This window comes from Toxorhynchites rutilus, chromosome 2 (genome assembly GCF_029784135.1).
Source record: "Toxorhynchites rutilus septentrionalis strain SRP chromosome 2, ASM2978413v1, whole genome shotgun sequence".
Lineage (NCBI taxonomy): Eukaryota > Metazoa > Arthropoda > Insecta > Diptera > Culicidae > Toxorhynchites > Toxorhynchites rutilus.
The window spans coordinates 281007776-281028350 of NC_073745.1; the positions used below are offsets into that span (position 1 = coordinate 281007776).

A 20575-nucleotide genomic window follows, 5' to 3' on the forward strand; every position below is an offset into this window, starting at 1 on the left:
TCATTTGTATATTGAATTTAAACAATATCCAAGCGCCGAATTCAAACCAACAAAACATTTTCTTGTGGCTAATAGGTAAACTGTCGAAATGTGCTTGAACCCGTTAGTGTAAAATGTGCACATTCTGAGTATATTAAAAAATAAACTTGGTCCACTCTGACTGAACAGATCAGTGAAAAATGCTGGTCTTCAGTGTGAATGTTCGCAAAATATACTATTTCAGAGTGCGATTTAGGCTGTAACGATGACGATGAATTCAAATTTGACGATTCTATTGACGAATACTATCTAGGATGACTGAAAATGGGAAGTTTATGCTTTAACATGTTCGCCGAGCAATCATATTCATGCCAGTCTTAGATGGTGGAGACTATTATTGTGACGACAACACCCCTCGTCGCAGTAACGCCGTAATGAACTCGGGTACGTACTGTCAGGCGTGACAGAAAAAAATGTCAAACAGGCGGAACAATAGGGGCAAAAGAGCATTGTGGCTTATCATTGTGCTGACTTTCATTTTGGTTCTCCTCGATAACTTAGAGTTTCATTGTTTACCTCAAATTTACCTTAAATTATATTCTTAAATTACCTGTTTTGCTAAAATTATTGGATTGTGCACACACAATACGTGGACAGTTAGGATTCTTCCATTCCAAACCTATATGTACACTAAAATTGTAAGTGTTAAATAAATGAATTATATCATGAATAAAATTGTAACTATGTTGCTTGAAGCATAAACCAACAGAAAAATTGTGTTTTTCGTGCTGTCGAGATTAGTGTTACAATAATAACTCTCCCGCTTCAACAATTATGCTGAACGCAAACAAATATTTATGCAGTTTCAAACTCACAACCCTTCTCGCTCTAATTTTCATAGCAGAATGACATACTTTGGCTCAAAACTGGTAATTGATTGACAAATATTTCGAAATTGTTCAGTCATAGTGTATCAAGTCTTAAAAAATGCTCCATTTGGTCAGAGTGGACCATGTACGTATAGGCAGTCAAATAACTGTTTTTTTTTTACAATTATCATATGTCAAAGTATTTCCAGAGAGAAGCTAACATTTCTGAGAACAATATTGAATGAAAAAATTAAATGCTTTGTAAATTGCAGATCACCGAACTTCATGTTCGTTTTTCTCGAAATCATAAAAATGTCACATGGTCCGGTCTGACTTAACACCGACCATATCTAATATGTGAATCTACAGTCTGGTAGCAATATCCATATTAATCTCTATCAATTAACCAGTAGTAATAATAAAAAAACAAAAAGTTATTTAAAAAATTTCGATGCATTCTAAAATAATGAATAGTGGTAAACAAGTGTATTGCATAATATAATTGTGTAGTTCTACGTCGAAATGCGGTCCTGTCCTAGATACAACCCCTAACAATTATTTTTAACATCCATTCAAACATTCTTCAATCCCAACTGGTTTTCAACAATTTTGAGATGCTTACGAAGTGTTGTCTTCATGATAGCTTAAAATTTTTCAATGGAACGAAGCTTAAGAGAATTTGTTGAATTCATCTCTTTTGGCACAAAATTCACATGGCGAATGGCAAGAGACACTTCAGACAGCACTCTTCAAGTATATCTCATCCTTGATAGTTCCAGAAGAGATGTAGACAGTGTCTTCGAATATCAATAAATATTCACAAGTAACAAATAAGATTTCATTTCAGTGTGAATTGATTCTTGTTTCACTAGAAACTCATTGCCCTCACTATATTGGAGACAATGGCAAAAGTGTTCATTTTATTCATATCGCTGATGCATGAATAATTATGATGTAATGAATTTTATTTTAACTATAAACATTCCATCTGTAAATCTATTTTCATTTTTCGCTCCACAAATCGAACACACGAAGTTTAATACCATTCATTTTATTCATTTTTTCAAAATAAAATCCAATATTGACGTCACCAATACGACACTGGATAGAAAAATTGGGTTCAAAACATTTTGGAGAACGAAAGTTTATCTGCCAGTAGGGGCAAAGAATTCTATCAGGAAGGCATTATGAAGCTTCCCTTAGAATGGTAGAACAAAATGGTTCACAATGGGCCAAATTGTCAATCCGAAACATGTTAAATGTAGTCTTGAAAACATCGTAAAACAAATACTTCTTTTGCCTCAACCCGATATTTGTTTAAATCATTGACCACTCATTGCTCTCAACTTCGTTTATCTTCGAATGATTTTTAAAGTCAGGGAACAACAGATAGTAGCTAGGGCTGAATCTAGTTAATATATTGGCTGGGAGAACATTAATCATCATCACAACGACTAACGGATGGCAGGCGCATTGGTGCACAAAACGGCACCTATCTAACACATAACTTTTCCATACATAGATATTCATGTAAAATATTAAATATTGCATACACGCTCAGTTCACATCCTAGAAGACTTTCCTCTCACTTTTATCTTGCTTACATCCATCTAGAATTACTTTACCAGTTTTGCGTGAATTTTCATTTAAGGTGTTGTGACCTCAACGGACGTCCTGTACATGGTTCGTCAAATGTGCCCCTTTCCTTATATCAGAAACCCAATGTTTAACCATCGAATATGGTGGAGAAGATCGTTGTAATCAGATAACCAGTTCTTATTCGAATTTCCAGTAGTGTGAGGTTTTATAAATAGAAGTATACGATTCATTTTTAAGTAAACAATCAAGGAGCTTTGTTCATCGTGCTTTTGGATGTACCCTATGATCAGAAAGTACCGCGAATTTTTCATTCAAACGTACCGTGCATGCGGGAACCGTTTTTTGTTATTATGACCTTAAGACGCCTGCCTGTCAGGTTTAAGTGACATCCGCACCGAGCCCGAATTGTACTGAATTATTTGACCAACAATCAAGTAAATGCCATCGAGCAAGCACCGTATTCACCTGAAATGTTCCCGTGCGACTTTGTTTTGTTTCTCAAGTTGAAGTTGCCACTTCGGGGAAAGAGATTCCAGTCGATCGGGGAGATCAAAGAGAATGCGACGAGCGAACTAAAGGCCATCCCTTCGTCGGCCTACCAGAGGTGCATGGAGGACTGGATGAAGCGTTGGCACATGTGTGTTGCTTCAGAAGGATCGTATTTTGAAGGATATAAAATTAATTTTCCTGAAATTAAACTCTTCTTTGTTTTATTAAAAAAATCCCAGTTCGGACAAACGATCGGAAATTTAAGATACAAGCTAGCGAGATATAATACAATAGAACACAAGCAAAAATTACACATGCTCATACCACCTCTAGGTCAGGGTAGATGCTTTCACATTGCACAATGGTCCAGGAGATGCATTTAAGTGGAAATTAGCATTTGGAGCTCGACGGTTATTCTCTAGTCAAAAACTATCTTCGACAAAGTTGTTACATATGATAGAGCGCTCATTTTCATGTTATCATGATAGGGCCATAATTGTCGATGAAATAAAAAATATAACTTATCTTTATAGATAGAGGTAAACAAAGTTCGACAATGTTGTAACCCTAGTTATTTGAGACATTTTTGTGAAACAAAGTGTTTTTCTGTCTCTTGAAATAACCGATATAGTGCCTTTTTCAAAGTTGCGTTAGGGTCACCATAAAAAAACTGTTTTTTTGCTCTAACTTTCATATTTCAAATTCTACATACAAACTGCCTACGAAAAATTTTTAAAACATACTAATACAAACATTTTGCGATGCAGAACTAGTCAATATCTCAACTTCACTCAATGTTATTGATATGTCTTCCCAAAAAAAAACGCTTTCTTCAATTGCTTGCCATTCTTTCTCGGGCAAACATAAAAAAATGTTTGTTGACGGAATTTGAAAGAAAAAAATTCAGTCTATATAATATGTGATTTTCGAAGATATGTTATTTTTTGTATTTGAGTGAATTAAAATTGAAATTATGAGTTTTTGTTTGAAAACCCATCAATAACTTTGAGCAGGATTAAGATATTGAAAAAATTCTGCATCGCAAAATGTTCGTATTGATAAGCTGTAAAAGTCATACGAAGGCAATTTCGATGTTAAATTTTAAATATAAAAGCTGGGGTAAAAAAAAGTTTTTTCATGGTTACCCTAACACAATTTATTTAAAAAACAACTTTGTGGGAGATATATATTCTTTAGACAAAAACTGTCTTCGACAAAGTTGTTACATATAATAGAGCGCTCATTTTATGTTATCCAAAATAGGGTGACCAAAATTGTCGATGAAATAAAAAAATCTAACTTTCTTATCTTTATAGATAGAGATAAACATAGTTCGACAATGTTGTAGCCCCAATTATTTTGAATATCTTTGTAGAACAAAGCTTTTTTCTATGTTTTAATATAATCGATCTAGCGCTTTTTTCCTAAGTTGAAAAACGGTTTTTTTGCTCTGGCTCTAAATGCTAATTTCCACTTAAATGCACCTCCTGGACCAATGTGCATTGGTTTACTCATTCCACAAGTACATCAAATGATTGTTGTGTGTACTTGATATTGGGCTATGGTAGAGGATGGCGGTTGTCTTCCCACCAACGTTCACAATTGATACAAAACGGTTCCCTCGCTTCAGCTTCGAAAAACAATAGAAAATATATTTTTTTTAGTTTAATTCCACTAGCCTCTTTTCTTAAAAAAAAATCAATACAACCTTCCCGTAGGCTTCAAAAAGACTATTTTAAAATTACTTTTCAGCCTTCGCACTGCTCGTGGAATTTACTCGTTCATAAATATTAAAATTTCTCCCGTGTTTCAATAGTTCTCATCATTGTTAACAGTTTACTGTGATTGCTTGGTAAGTGTTTCACAGTTAATTATAAAATGAGAATGCAAGGGGTGTAAGTGACTTGATCGATTTCTCTTTATCGACTTTCTCATTTGATCATAACTTAACTGCAAACACATTCCCAGCTTATTTGACAATGTGGACGATAGATCGCTGAGTGATTTACGAAAGAAAAAGTTGATGAAGAGAAATCGATCAAATCACTCACACCCCTTGCATTCTAAGCCCCTCAAATATGATCAAGTGTAATGTAATTTTCGTCCAAAAAATTACAAAATAAAGTGTCCGAAATTTGAATTCAATTTGTCCGAAGTTTGATTCTTATTCGCTTCATTTGAAAAGCATTTTATTCGATGATTATTTTATGTTTTCAATCTAATAGGTACCAAAGTAGAAATCTTAAAAGCATATTGAACTAATTTATTAAAATATTAACGAAATAATACATGTGCATAAAGCTTAGATCTGTTTTCTGCATCATATGCCTCAAGCGTCCGAAATATTATTCCGAACGGTACGCCTTAAACGTATCTAATTCTATTTCTTCTAAAGGGTGTGTCACATCAAATTGCATCACGGAAAATACGCTGTAGAAATTCGCCCAGTAGACCGATCCTTTTGAAAATTTTAGACAGTAAAATAAAAACTATTAAACAATTTTTGGCATTTTCCTTTTATTCATACTTCGAGCCCAAGCCCGTATGCTCGCACCTTCCTCTTTACCCCGTCCATAAGGTTCTGTACAACGTCAGGTTGTAGTTTTTTTTTTAACAGAAATCCATTTTCTCTTGAAGTCCGCCTCTGATTTGACAACTTTTGGGTTATTCCGGAGGGCCTGCTTCATAATCGCCCAATATTTCTCTATTGGGCAAAGCTCCGGCGCGTTGGGCGGGTTCATTTCCTTTGGCACGAAGGTGACCCCGTTGGCTTCGTACCACTCCAACACGTCCTTTGAATAGTGGCACGAAGCGAGATCCGGCCAGAAGATGGTCGGGCCCTCGTGCTGCTTCAATAGTGGTAGTAAGCGCTTCTGTAGGCACTCCTTAAGGTAAACCTGCCCGTTTACCATGCCGGTCATCACGAAGGGGGCGCTCCGCTTTCCGCAAGAGCAGATCGCTTGCCACACCATGTACTTTTTGGCAAACTTGGATAGTTTCTGCTTGCGAATCTCCTCCGGAACGCTGAATTTGTCCTCTGCGGAGAAGAACAACAGGCCCGGCAGCTGACGAAAGTCCGCTTTGACGTAGGTTTCGTCGTCCATTACCAGGCAATGCGGCTTCGTCAGCATTTCGGTGTACAGCTTCCAGGCTCGCGTCTTCCCCACCATGTTTTGCCTTTCGTCGCGGTTAGGAGCCTTCTGAACCTTGTATGTACGCAGGCCCTCCCGCTGCTTGGTCCGCTGGGCGAATGAACTTGACAAATTCAGCTTATTGGCGACATCCCGGACCGAACTTCTCGGATCACGTCTAAACTGCTTAACTACGCGCTTGTGATCTTTTTCACTGACGGAGCATCCATTTTTGCCGTTCTTCACCTTCCGGTCGATGGTTAGGTTCTCGAAATATCATTTTAGTACTCTGCTGACCGTGGATTGGACGATTCCCAGCATCCTACCGATGTCCCGATGTGACAACTCCGGATTCTCGAAATGAGTGCACAGGATTAATTCACGACGCTCTTTTTCGTTCGACGACATTTTTCCAAATTTACGAAAAATTGACAGTGAAGCATGGCCAACGTGATCTATACACTCTTATCTGATTATAAGCGAAAGCTGAAGATATAATTCCTAAAAATTCAATTTCTACAGCGTTTTTTCCGTGATGCAATTTGATGTGACACACCCTTTATCATTTTCTTCTTTCCGGGTTTCGACTCAAATCTCCTTGTCTGAAGCACTGAAACCATTTGCGACACGTTTTTCGATTGCATCGAATTAACGGGTGGGTGACTGTCAAAAAAAGACAAACATACTTGAAAAAGATCTGGTTTATTGAAATTAAAGATACATTATCCATTGTAGAAAAAAAAAAACAGTGAACCTTTGAAACGGGTCGTGATCGGCTGTTCGGTGAAGCTTTCGTTTGATGTCGGAATAGGAATGCTGTATAGCCTTTATGTTAACTTAGCGAATGCATCTCTTGATTCTAGCAATCAACTGTTTGCAATTCGTGGTTCTTCAGTAATTTTTGACCACCGAGGAGCTCAAACCCCGGAGAAATCTTCGATTGGGCGTCACCGAGGTAGATTTGTGGAGTTGAGGTTTTTGGGTACAAATGGGATCAAATCGGTATTCAGGAACGGTTGTGTTTTTCTTTGCGTAATGCGATGACGCTTCATTCGGCCAAAACACGTATTGTCCATCTGCATGATGTTTTTGTTGGAACAGGATCAAAATTTTCTTCAAACATTCATTCTGGTGCATATCTTGATTGATATCCAAACCATGGCTTCGAAATACCTTCAAAACATTTTCCAGAATATTTTTTTATCAACCAGCGATAAAGGGATTTCAACGTCGAAATATGTTTCTCAGTGTATTTCGGGGCTTTTGTCTCCATAGCATAGCGGCGCTGGGCAACATAGCATCTGAAGAAAAAGTGAAATTTTGAACTTTTTCCTCATACATAATACATAAATTACATCAACAATAATCATGCGATTGGTGTGAATAAATTAGAATTTATATTTTTCGACGGCATTTTGAGCAGAAGTGAGCAAGCATAAACAAAGGAAAGGAGAAAAGTAGAGAGAGAGAGAAAGAAAGTAAGAAAGAGAGAGAGAGAGAGAGAGAGAGAGAGACACTCTCATTTCTCTCTTAGCTCGTTTGTTGTTGATCGTAGGGGCGTCGAAAAAAATCCTATATTTCAGTTATCACCCGTTGCCATACAGGAAAAACATAACTTTCCGCAGATGACACTTTGTTGGCTTCTATGTATCCATACTCCCATACAAAATACTGCTTACACGGATAAAATAACAAAAGCAGATATAAATGCCTGCTCTCAGCCAACCCCGGCAAGAAGTTATACTGAATACTTTAATACTTTATTCAACCATGTACCACTTCACACTTTTTCTAAACCTATTTTGCTGTCTAGTCAACCTGTTCACGAATCAATGCGGAGCTTCCATGAATAATAAATAACGATAATCGGTATAAACGAATTTTTTCTGGCTTAGAAAGATATGAGAATCTCTTTCTAGGGAAATTATTCCGACCAGTATAACACCCATATCAGCATTTAATACGACCTTTAACACTCTGACGTTTTTGATGCGCCCTTTTTGACTAAATAAAAATATTGCTGGCACCACTCAAGGTGAAGGTGGAAGCTAGCCAAAAATGGCTGCCACAATGGTCATAACAATGAACTTCAAACGCGTTTTTATCGAAACTAGTTTTTTTAAACTAGCGTACACGATATCTCAAGTTCTACTGAACCGATTCATGTCGAATTTATATGGATACAATCTGCATGCACCTCTCTATCGCATGAACCTCTAATACATAATATTTTTTTAATTATACTATTTTTAAAAAATCGTGAAACCTAAGAAAAACGTTTTAAACCGCATTTTGTTTTTCAAACGGCCGCCATTTTGTCAAAAACGATGTTTTTGGCTTGTCCGAGGTTCATGCGATAGCGACATCTTTATTGATTCAGAATCTGTTCGATTTTTTTGTTTCAGATAACCAGAAGGTCTGGAATCGTGTACGCCATGGCACAATTTTTTTTGAGCCCTCTCACTTCATCAGCTCCTAACTATTCTAGTAATGAATAGTTTTCCTCCGTTCAACTTTTGTTTTATTGTTAAAAGATATATGAACAAATAATGATATAATGGATAGTAAAAAAAATCTTTGTTTTATTTTTACGTAGTTCGAAAAAACGTCCGAAATTCGTGTCTCTACACTAGAATACCCCCTAATGAAAATCAATGGGTTTCTATTTGCACACCTGATACTTCAATGCGAAGCTGTAGATACCAAATACCATCAACATTTGTTCTTTACCAAAATGCGTCGTTTTGAAATATTATGATATCAATTGACCTCCGAGATACTGTTAACATTGGAAAAGTAACCAAAAGAAGCGGTCGCGGGCGGACAATGATGTGACATCAAATATGAATTATAAAAATCATCGCAATCTGAATTAGGGGTAGGCAGGGTAAAACACTCCCGTTCATTTTTTTCAGCTAGAAGTAATTTTTCTGCAAATTTTTGGATGTCTCTTGTGCATACTTGTCATTTCGTACGTTTACAGTCACCATACAGCCGCGGAAGATGCTTTGTCGTCGAAACAAAACACAAAGTAAAACCGATCAGCAAACAGAAGACAGTTGGTGTAAAATTTCGTTATTGTAATTTAAGTTTTTTATTCGGAAAATTTTGGAAGATTCGGTATTTTGTGAACCGGTTAGAGGTTGCTTATCGATGTTCAAAAACAAAACTTTGTTCAGAAATTTCGAGTCCACTCGGAGTAAAACCGACACTTTCAGTCAGGGTAAAACCGACACCAGGTTTGTGTTTCACTAAAACTAATTTTTGGGTATTTATTTATTTATTTGGCCAACATTTTTACGACGTCACCCGCTTTGCAGTCGGTTCCCTAGACTTCAATTGGCAACATGCACGCAAAAAAATTGAAAGCTTCCTTCTATTCAGAGAATGTTTTTTTTTTGCACGAAACCAAGGATTATTTAATCAGACTTGCAAAATGTGCATGAACTCAAAGCCTCTTAGCTCATGCAATTTTTGTAATGCGAACTAAATTTCAAATTCATTTCTGTGAAAAAGTATTCTACGAAGAAATGTTTTATGATGTATCGATGTTCAAAAACAAAACTTTGTTCAGAAATTTCGAGTCCATTCGGAGTAAAACCGACACTTTCAGTCAGGGTAAAACCGACACCAGGTTTGTGTTTCACTGACAGGCAGTCTTCCATGTTTCACAAAAAAACACTGCGTCCGGGTTAAACATGTCCATGCTGCGGTTCGCAGTTTTGTGTTTGAAAACAAACATGAATTTTTCGTACCTATGTTCGAAAATGTGACATGTTTGTATTCGTAGTATGTTTGGACATACGATGTTTAATCATAATGTTTGCTCGAACATGGTGTACAGTTTCTCTTGCATTTCCGCCCCAACCACCGGCAGTACGTAGAGTAGAAGAAGCGAATCGGACATCACACCACCACTCAACACGTGGTGTGTTGGTATGTTGACAAAATGCTTTCCTATCATGACAATGAGTGCTTCGTCTAAAATGTTGGACAAATAAAATAAACCTCTTTATCTGTTCTGAACAAAAGAAACGTCGATGGATATCAGAGTTTTTCACAATTGATATCATTATTTAGTGCACGCATCAATTTATATATTGAATTAATGTAACATTCGCTATTATGAACTATTTGCACAAGTACTAAAATTGAATAGAGCGTGGCGGAGTTGTTTCGTTACCCACAACAAATTTAGATTACAATATTTCTATAATTTTAATCGAATATAAAGTACCAGAATTATTCAGCAGTGACATGTTAGGCGTGACGCCACTTGACCACGGGAGCAACCATTTTGGCTGGATCGTTGAATGTTTACAAATGACTAAAGGCGCGTCCACATTATGCCGAATGATGCCGATCGGCCTGTACCAGGCGACATATTCGATTCGTTATATAATGTGGACGTCCCATCGGGTGCACGAAGCCGAAGCCCCATCGGATGCACGAAGCCGTCTCGAACACACGAAGCACAATGTCTTCAACGCTAATTTACTTCGATATGTTTTGGTTCGACTTTCTCGAACCGGACCCACTTGTTTCGGGTTGGGTTCGGTTTTCGGCACGTCAGCAAGCCCGAGCGGTACGTCCACATTTAGGCTGATGTCACATTAGGCGGATTCGTCGTCGCGGATTCCGCGAGTAAAACCGCAGCGGAGGATCTACAGTGTATTGTGAATTAGCCATGTCACACAGAGCGGGGCGGTTTTGGAAGCGAATTCATATCGAGAAAAAAAAACCGTCGCGATATCCGCGGCGGCGAATCCGCCTAATGTGACATCAGCCTTAGTCGGCTTTACCGGGCGGCCAAGGCCGATTGACGTGATGTGGACGCGTCTTAATACTGCTTGTTCGCGACGAACGCGACCCGAGTATAACACGAGCGAAGAAGAGGAGAAGAAAAGATGATACAACCACATACACACATAGCATATGTAGTGTAGTGTAAGTGTAGCTTTTAGTTTTTTTTTCTTCATTTAGTTTGTGAGAACATCGAGAAATAATGACTTACTACGGCGACTGATATGTCTCTATGCGCAGTATACCTGTCATTGGAGCATCTTTCCTCCAACACAAATTATATATAAATTATATATAAATATATTAGGGAGAGTATCGAGATACAGAACATAGATTAAAGGAGGTTTGTAATTCTTTCACAAATCATCATCGCAAAAGCAAATCATGAATATGGTACAGATTATTCCATAATAATTCTGCATGTAACAATTGGTTTCAACTAAACTGATTTTGAACATGCATCTAAAACTAATTTTTGGGTATTTATTTATTTATTTGGCCAACATTTTTACGACGTCACCCGCTTTGCAGTCGGTTCCCTAGACTTCAATTGGCAACATGCACGCAAAAAAATTGAAAGCTTCCTTCTATTCAGAGAATGTTTTTTTTTGCACGAAACCAAGGATTATTTAATCAGACTTGCAACATGTGCATGAACTCAAAGCCTCTTAGCTCATGCAATTTTTGTAATGCGAACTAAATTTCAAATTCGTTTCTGTGAAAAAGTATTCTACGAAGAAATGTTTTATGATGAATAATTTCTTTCCGTGCATGAAAAGAAACGAAACGAAAGCAATGAATACTGCGAAATCGGGTGATATGTTTGTACATGATGTTCTTGAATTATAAACATCGTGTTTGTTTACACATGTTTATGTTTGTGTATCATTGTTCGTGTTTGGGGTAGACATTCAACACTAGCGAAAATCATATTCGAGTTCAAACAAAAACATGGAATTTTCACATCGCGTGGACATGGTAAAGGTAAAATGCGTCATATTTTTTGAAGATGCTCCGTGCTTATGATTGGAAGACAAAACGGTTGAGCTGGATTGATAGGACATGTCAACAGAAATGGCTCATCGGCCACATCTTCGGTGGGTGGTCACCCGCGCTGGGATAAAAACTTTTTATTCCGGACCAGGAGCAGGAGTTTGCCCGTCATCTGCTCGATACTGAGAACCGTTTCTATTCTTATTACTAATATTTGTCGACTGGCCTTTGAATTTGCGGAAAAAGCCAACGTGAAACATCCTCTCAATAAGAAAAAACTAATTGCTGAGGTTTCTAGACCTGAATCCGAACCATTCTTTCTGCAAACCTGGTACTGCATCAGCAGCGATAGCTATGGGGTTCAACAAGCCAACAGTGAACAGTTTTTGTTTGCAGTCGAAACACGTGAAAGTTCTTGTTTGGTTTTTCATCATTCAAAATCTTTTTATCCAATTACGTATTTGCGACTATTACTCCTCCCCCTCTGAAAGTGTCTTCCTAAAGTACTAAGAGACTAGCTACATGTGGATACGTTATTGTAACAATTCACCTAAAAACATCTATTTTTGTATTCCATCAGAATTCAAGTTCTATTCAAAAAATTAAACATGGGCGGTCTTGGAAATAAGTGGATATTCTTAAGGTGTCGCTTTTACCCTGATTTCCCCTATCTATATTTTATTGATTTATGATAAATTAGAAAACAGAAAAATAATTTAAACGATCCAAATATCCGAATATGGTATCAATGGAATGTCTTTGTTAGTTTTGTCCTCATTCAACGGTGTAACTAACAGTTGAAAACATTACAGCGAAATCTCGTGAACTTGAAAAAGGAATGAATAGCCTGGTAGATTATTTCCATAGCTTGTCCAAGCCTAAACAAGGTGGTGATTCATACCGTAATTTCATGCTGCTAATATTCATTGGAAAGCAAATTCATAGGTTTAAATTGAATGTCACGTAATCGCAACTAGAGAACGGTTCAATGAACCAAATAAATTTCCATTAGAAGGGATCATGTGTGTCTATATACATACCTCCTGCTGCTGCTGTTCGAACCCTATCCAACACAGGAGATGCTTTTCGAAGTCTTCGGTGAGTGGCAATACACTCCGCTGTCGACCTTCAGCAAGACATTGGGGAGAACAGGACAATTGTAGAGTAACTCTGCTCAAATGGTCGTATCCCTCAGTGTCGGTATGTTTCCCACCGTTTCACGTTCGCACATTTCCGCTACCATTCTTCTGCTCGTACCGAAGATCTGCGTCAAGGCTTGTTATCTTTTCATTTGCACATTCGAAAGAGAGCAAAATTTCACATTGAAATCAACACATACACTCGATGAGGCACATCCACATACACTGACACTTGTGTGCTTGTGTGCACGCGTATGAAAATGCCGTATTAGCAGCGAATTTTCCGCCTAATAGCACACATTCAGCCCATTAGGGAGACTCACTTTCAAAGTGGTTCTGCAAACGTCGAAGGGTCGGCTTCCGCGCCGAGGGCAACCACCTGAAGGGAATGATAAATCACCAGCCGTAGGCGCGGGGCTCATAGCATTTGCCATTAGCTTTGGAAACTGTGACACTCTCTTTCTCTCTCGTTATGACAATATTTACACTCTGATTGGCATTTTTTTTCTGCGTAAATGAGATCACTTATCCACATGGGTACTTCTGCTGCTTGGCAGTTCACATAAATTTTGATTAATTATACTTTTCTTACACTTTCACTGATTGCTCTCATTCTTCCAGCTAGGCAGCAATAATATGCTCCACAGTATCCTTGTAACTTAGATATCAGACAACGGGATGACCGCGAGGCCTTCTTTCATCCCGTTTGCCACCGAGGGCATGCCTTTCATCTCACCGAATTATGAAAACAGAACACTACAAAGCATCGGTCGCACATGAAGCGAATCGGGAAGAACTGAATCCTTAACAGGAGCTCCACTCTCCATCTCGCTCACTTGGCACCACTAAATTCCGTTCCGTCTCACTCACACATGGTGGTTAATTTTTTACGGAGTACTTATCAAAATCAACAATTTTGATTTCAGCTAATCAATCCGAAGCGGACGTATTATCACATTCTAACCACAATTTTCCCAACACTGGACACTTTTCAATTGTCCGTTATATCAGGAAACATCGCTAACAAGCACAAAACAAAAACTACTACAAAGTCTACCCTCATGGATGAAACACCACGCACGAAACACTGGCCCCGGAGTTGAACAGTCTGGCGAAGCTGATGGAAAACTGGCGATGCGAAATTTTCCCGAGTCTGATTAGTCCCCCTCGTCACAGAATGGGATAGATGATAATATAATCGGGGGAGAGTTTCGATTTTTCTCAGGCAGTTTCATCCGCTGTAGCGACATTTTCCCAACACGAGAAACGACAGACAGCGTCGTCGTCGTCTGCTCTCACCACCCGGAAGAGGAGTAAACACGCACACACACACACACGAACGCATCGCTCCCCCAAAACAACCACCAGAGTGGGAATGTTTTCAATTTCCATACGCCATCGAACGACGATCTCACCCACACACCCAGCGGTCATGGTCTAAGCAAATTAAGTGGAAAATCTTTCAGCCTCGCTCATCCGCAAAATGGGAGAGACCGAGAGAGAAAGAGAGAGAGAGCGAATCAAGATCGGAACTCTCGCGTTAAGCGGTGGTCGTACCCCGAGTTTTCCCTTCTGAGAGAACGGCTGATTTCTGACGACACACACAAACGACCGCGCGCGACCGAGGAAAAATCGATCGATAAGTTTTCCTGCCTTGCGCCTCCTCCGGTTGTCGTTCCCCCTCACACGACCGGAACACTCTCCTTGTTGGCTGTTCGTGTTATTTTCGCTGGCGTTGTTTCATGTGTATCTGCTTTTTGGCTCATGGGGTGCTTCCTGAGTGGGCCGAAGAGGCTGCGATACAACCGAGGGTTGAGTCCTGTGGAATGTAGCGATGTTTGTAAATTGAGGTCATTGTCTTCGAGCAGTAGATGAATTGAAATGTGTTTTTTCCTCTGAAACAGATTTAAGCATTTTCATCAACATACATTTTCGGAGGCGCAAAGTTCGGTAACAAATTCACAAGTACATTATCCGAACGACCACGTGACTCAGCCAACGATCAAATAGATGAATGTTAAAGATTAGACGATTGATAAAGGTCGAAGGCTCAGTACGAAAAAAGGGATAATTGCATTGGTTAGTCAGATAATGGAGCGTATTTGATGGGTTCCACAGTGATTATCTGGATCGACTATCAACCGAATCATCAAGCAACCAATTGATACTAAGTGTTTTGGTCGAAAAATTATCCAAAAATAATTCCGGAGGATTTCGTTAGACGCGCTACTCTTTCGTTTCAATCTGGCCGTCGGCAATCTCTGCGACATCGAACACGTTGTTTGGTCGTGTGAGGTGTATCTTGTCGCCAGATCGAATTTAGAAAACTCCCTTCGGGCTAGAGGAAGGCAACCCAATGTGCCGATGAGAGATGTGTTGGCTCGGTTAGACCTTGATTACATGTCCCAAATATATGTTCTCCTTAAGGGGGTATTCTAGTGTAGAGACACGAATTTCGGACGCTTTTTCGAGCTCCGTAAAAAAAACCAAAGAATATTTTTACGAAAAAATATTCCTAACTGAAATAGTTATAAGCTGATGAAGTGAGGAGGTTAAAAAAAAAGTTGTACCATGGCGTACACGATTCCAGCCCTTCTGGATATCTGAAACAAAACAAAATCGAACAGATTCTGAATCAGTAAAGATGCCGCTATCGCATGAACCTCGAACAAGTCAAAAACATATTTTTTGACAAAAATAGTAAATTTAAAAAAAATCATTTTAAGAGGTTTATGCTATAGAGAGATGCCTGAAGATTGTACCCATATAAATTTGGCATGAATCGGTTCAGTAGAACTTGAGATATTGTGTACGCCAGTTTGAAAAAACTAGTTTCGAGAAAAACGCGTTCGAAGTTCATTGTTATGGTCGTACCAGGTTGGATACCGCATCACTAAAATGGTTCCAACTCGGTAAATAATAGGATTTTTCATAAGTCCTTTGTAACCGTTTGTTACAGAAGCGTTAGGTTTTTATTTTAATTTTGTGTGTTTAAGAATTGTCACCTTTTTAACGTTTTGAAGTAGGGAATCATTAATGTCAAGTAGGGAATAAATCGAATTAATGTGTATGAATGTATGTAAAAAGAAGGCGAAATGGCGAGTCGGTATAGCAGAAGATTTTATAAAGAGAGGGTCAGCAATATGATGGAGGCACAATAGAGTGGAAAAATGAAAAATGCTGTTGAGAGCATCCGCCATGAAGCTCGGGGCTTTTTGAAACCAGGCGTGGTGTGTAACGGACGTTTGTCCCAGGTTCGGTCGAGAGTTTGGATCAACGAACCTCGTGGTTGACCATTGCACACCTTGGCTAGCGGGACCGAGCTACGCCCAATCGTTAAGGAGCGATTCACCCTCTGGCTAGGTTGGCCATAACCATAAAGGAGGGCCCCTCTCGGCAGTGTCTTTCCGGTATCGTCCTGGGCCTGTCGATTGTGTCAAAGAGGGAAGACGCCGGTCACAGGTCAACCTTCCACGTGACGACTGGCCGTGGACTTTAGAGACTGACGGACAAAATAGAAGACCCACTTTTGAAGACCAGATATCAGCCCGCTTCTGACCCACTACCCTCTCGCCACCAAGGAACTGCTCGCCAAAAACCAGAATTGTAAGATGAATAAAAAAGGTAAAAGAAGGTGAGAAAATCTTTTATTTGATCCGCGAAGCCCCTCCAATTACCCAGTAGTAAGCCGATCCTGAGACACAGTTCGAGGGGTCTCTTGCTACTGAGACTTTCCGGGATACAGACAGTAGTTCAGTAACACCTTTCTAGGGTACATTCTTGAATGCGTAAACTACAGAAATATGAAGGAAAAAAAATGATTTTTTTCAAATTTCTAGACTAGAATACTGCATTAATTCGGCTCCTTTAACCTTATGTAACTGAGCCTGTAAAAATAAACATATTTAAAAAAAATCCGGAGGATGTAAACAAAAGCTTCCCCGATACTGTTTCCTATTACTCTAACAATTTAACCACATTTTCAACATAACAAATTCCATTTTCCGTGAGTTAGCCTAACTTAAACCTAACTTGAAAATAATACCGTTTACCCGTGGTTACTCGGAGCTTAACCCTAATCCATTCAAACTTCCGTTTACATTTCTACTCATTTTTCCATTTATAAATTCACCTACACACATTTATATACTACGTGTGCTAAAAAAATCCCGGGATTTTTCAACAGATGTGTGATGTTTCATGAAAGGGCCTGCCTGGGTAAGGAAGTAAAAAGTGCCCCCAAACAAAATCACCAGCTGTATGGCGAATATTGTATAGGATATTAAATAAGAAATTTTGGCTGTTCATTTGAACCCCTATGTGGTTTAACATAGGATCTATAGTGAAAAACGTACTTTTTCGTTTATTTCACGCGATCCTCAAAAGCTTCGAGATAAAAATTTGAAAAAAATACTGAATGTGCATTTTACTACGGTGTATCAAGAAAAATTATCAAAACAAAAATTCATCAGAAATTTTAGTACTAAAAAAATATTGAAATTTTGAATTTTTTTTAATTTTGGAATTCAGTACTACTCTAATTCATATTTAAATGTGTTTCTACGGCTTTTCTAGATAAGTGTGACTTTTTTCAGATTTTTTTTCAGTGTTGTGCGGTACAAAAATTTTTTTTTATATTTCCAAAGAGTATGGCTGGGTAACGGAATAAAAAGTCCCCCAAACCAAATCACCAGCTGTATGGAAAATATTGTATAGGGTACTAAATAAAACATTTTGGCAGTAGTACCTTACATTTGAGTCCTTATGTTGTAAACCATAGGATCTATGGTGAAAAATGCACCTTTTCGTTTTTTTTCACGCCATTCTCAATAGCTTTGAGACAACAATATGATAAAAATACTGAAAGTACATCTTACTGAGGTGTACCGATAAATTTCGCGCAATCCTCTTAAAAATTCAAGAAAAAATTACGCTACTTGTGGAAAAAAAAAACAACACATATGAACGCATTTAAATAAAAATTCGAGTAAAATTGGGACTCAGAGTAATTTTTTTTTCAAAATTTCGAAATGCTTGAAAATATATATAATTTGTTTTGTGCCGCGAAAAACACTCCAAAAATTTCGAAAAAAAATCACATATACCTAAAATAGACGTAGGAAGAAATTTGAATACAAACTAGAGTAGTACTGAATCTCAAAATAAAAAAAAATTAATTTGAAATAAAAATAAAAATTAATAAATTTTTTTATAGTTTTTAATTAACTGATAAAAAAATTGTTCGAAAATATTGATCGATACACCTAATTAAGATGTACTTTCAGTATTTTTTTTTGTTCATATATTTGTCTCAAAGCTATTGAGAATGGTTTCCAATTTTTTTTATTTAATATCCTATACAATATTTTCCATACAGCTGGTGATTTGGGGACTTTTTACTCCCTTACCCAGCCAGACTCTTTGGAAATATAAAAAAAATATTTTTTGTACTGCGCAACACTGAAAAAAAATCACACATATCTAGAAAAGCCGTAGAAACACATTTAAACCTGAATTAGACTAGTTCTGAATCTCTAAATCCCCAAAAAAAAATTTCAAAATTTAAATTTTTTCTAGTACTAAAATTTTTGATGAAATTTTTTTTTTATGATTTTTCTTGGTATACCGTAGTAAGATGCACATTCAGTATTTTTTTCAAATTTTTATCTCGAAGATTTTGAGGATGGCGTGAAATAAACGAAATAGTACGATTTTCACTATAGATCCCATGTTAAATCACATAGGGGTTCAAATAGACCGCCAAAATTTCTTTTTTAATATCCTATACAATATTTGCCATACAGCTGAGATTTGGTTTGGGGTACTTTTTACTCCCTTAACCGACCAGGCCCTTTCTATTAATGTGGGACAGCGCTACAGACATGTTATAAACATACAAACATACAAACATACAAACATACTAACAGGGCAAGCTAACTAAAACCGTCAGATAATGTTTTTTTTTATTGAGGTAAGTATAGTTCTTTTGAACGCTAATTGGTAATCACTAATCAATAATTTTTCAAACATTGTTTCTCAGCTACTCTGAATTTTTAAAGAATTGTTTGTTTGCGTAAACACATTTCCCTCAGAAAGTAATTCGGCGTGAAATCATGCAATAAAGCCAAACCTGCTCTTAAGACGAGCTTGATGTGTGAGCGCTACACATCAAACGGTGTCAAATTTGTCAAATGATTCGATATAGTATAGTTTTTTGTTACTTTACATAGTTTTACTGCTACTTCGTATGTTATCGTCTTGGTGAATTGAAAGAAAATCATTCCTGTCAAAATGTTGATTACCTTCGTTGCAATCTATTGGTTTTCTGAGCAAATGGTTCAATTCAAATTTCTTGAGATCTAAATCATTGCAAAAGCACTATATGTACATTTCTATCTTTCCCCTTCCCCCCTTCCGTAAACCGCATCCGATTTCATAGATGTGCTCCGTTTCAATATTTCATTTCGCTTCATGCATATTTTCCTAATATTTTATTCATCATTTACCGCACGAAGGCAGCAGCCTCCGTGCGCAGATACGAACAGGGTAGGCAAATAGATCGCCGACTGGTCCTCGAGGAGGAAAAAAAGTTAAATGAAAAATGATTCTCCATAAGCCCGCACATCCAATCCATTCGTCGAACCCCCCCGAAGTTTTAGGGATTTTGGGGGGTCATGGGGTGCAGTTAGGCAGGCAGCGTGAAGCGAGAAAAGCTTGAGCTTGATTGCTAGAAACAATTGGAAATGGATGTGTACGACATTGTGATAAGGTTCATGGAGCCAATGCCAATGTTGCCAAATTGGATCACAATGTATCGCTACGGAATGGCAGTCCTGGCGATGTTTTCAATCAACGTTTTCAACTACTTTCTGCGCTCATGCTATTTCTGTAAGGTCAAATGATTTCAAATCAACAGGCACTACAGTCTGGCATCATAAATCATATCTATGAAGTATGGCCAATTGGAATGTAGGAGATGATGGAGATGACACGTAGGAACACATAAACACACGGACAGAACCAAGATGTGGGTTCGATCGGAAAAGCTGACTGAAACAAACATCCCTTTCAGTGTTGAGTGGAAAAGGGCACACAAAATGTGTGAACTGAAAAGCCATTTTTAATCTAATTGGGTTTGTGCTCTTCTTACTGATTTTAACAGCTCTCGGCCGGAGGTGATATTTTTAGCTGAAAATTGATACAGTATGCTTTCCTAGTTCGGGAATATCCTCTGTATCCGTTTGCAATTCAAATCAGGAGTGTAAAAAATAAATTCATCTGGTTGATGCTGTTTTGTTGAATCCCCGTATAAAAGTGGGATTCATCTGAGTGATGGATTTAGCTATTCTCTTTGGTCTGTTCTAACGTTATCGTTGTTGATGAGTTTTTGCATGCATAAACCTCTGTTGATGGACAAATAAAACAACGTGTCTGATTCAGATAACTGATAGTCTAGTCTACCAATTGACCCTAACTCCCATACTAAATCCATTTTGGTATTTTTATTCAAAGTGATACAAGTGTGATCCTCTCTCTCCGACCGTGCACCGATCTTCTCTCTTCGACCTTGCAA

General features: G+C 38.0%; 1 protein-coding gene across 1 annotated transcript in view; it reads right to left on the reverse strand.

Moving 5' to 3' along the window:
• LOC129768756 (bromodomain-containing protein DDB_G0280777) overlaps positions 1-14273 on the reverse strand; it is a 324627-nt gene extending 310354 nt beyond the window's left edge. The window contains exon 1 of the mRNA XM_055770618.1: positions 12904-14273. The gene's annotated coding sequence lies outside the window, so the exon portion shown is untranslated. The remainder of the gene's footprint in view (positions 1-12903) is intronic.
• Between the last annotated feature and the right edge of the window lie 6302 nt (positions 14274-20575).